Source organism: Stegastes partitus, unplaced genomic scaffold, assembly GCF_000690725.1.
Source record: "Stegastes partitus isolate 25-593 unplaced genomic scaffold, Stegastes_partitus-1.0.2 Scaffold1947, whole genome shotgun sequence".
Taxonomy (NCBI): domain Eukaryota; kingdom Metazoa; phylum Chordata; class Actinopteri; family Pomacentridae; genus Stegastes; species Stegastes partitus.
The window spans coordinates 8,254-8,975 of NW_007579678.1; the positions used below are offsets into that span (position 1 = coordinate 8,254).

Sequence of the window (722 nt, forward strand, 5' to 3'; positions counted from 1 at the left end):
ACACAAACCCGCATGAGCATGTTGTTAAGAGCTGCTATGAGCACGCCAACCTATAGGGGGCAGTGTAACGAGAAGCATAAAGCCACACTCGCCAACCAGAATCCTGGAAAAAAACACAACAACGAATGGCACGAATTACTTCATGTTACTTCAACGATAATGCCGTGAGGGTCCCAATCCCTCTCCTCTGCTCCTCCACATAATAGAACCTTTCTGAATGTAAACGCAAACAGGCCAAAAGCGTTTGCACAAACGTGAAAACAAGTACTGCTTTAACAGCATCCATTCTATCACAGTAGCCAAACTGTAAACATGGGTCGCACACACATGACGCTGACGACACTTTTGTCTACAATGTTACCATTTTTGCTACGTGTAAACAGGGCCTCAGACTCTACAATAAATTCAACCCAACCACGAAGGGACTCGAACCCTCAATCTTCTGATCCGAAGTCAGACGCCTTATCCATTAGGCCACGTGGTCATTTCTGACATCCTTACGCCACTTTATCATCTTTTCCTGCAGGTTTTTTACGTAACATTTATTTACAATATATTAGAAGGTTGAAGTAGTGCTTTTGCCAAAAATCCATCACTTGTCTCTAATTGTGCCAAACAATGGCATCATATACAATATAAGTCAGCCAGTTCTGACTGGCTACCTGTCAGTGCAGGATAAGTAACACAATGGCACACATGGAAAGAGACGGAGTGAAGGGTTG

General features: G+C 43.5%; 1 non-coding gene across 1 annotated transcript; it reads right to left on the bottom strand.

Moving 5' to 3' along the window:
- Positions 1-411: 411 nt before the first annotated feature.
- On the bottom strand, positions 412-484 carry trnar-ucg (transfer RNA arginine (anticodon UCG)). Its single transcript has one exon. It is a non-coding gene; the product is annotated as a tRNA-Arg (tRNA).
- Positions 485-722: the final 238 nt, after the last annotated feature.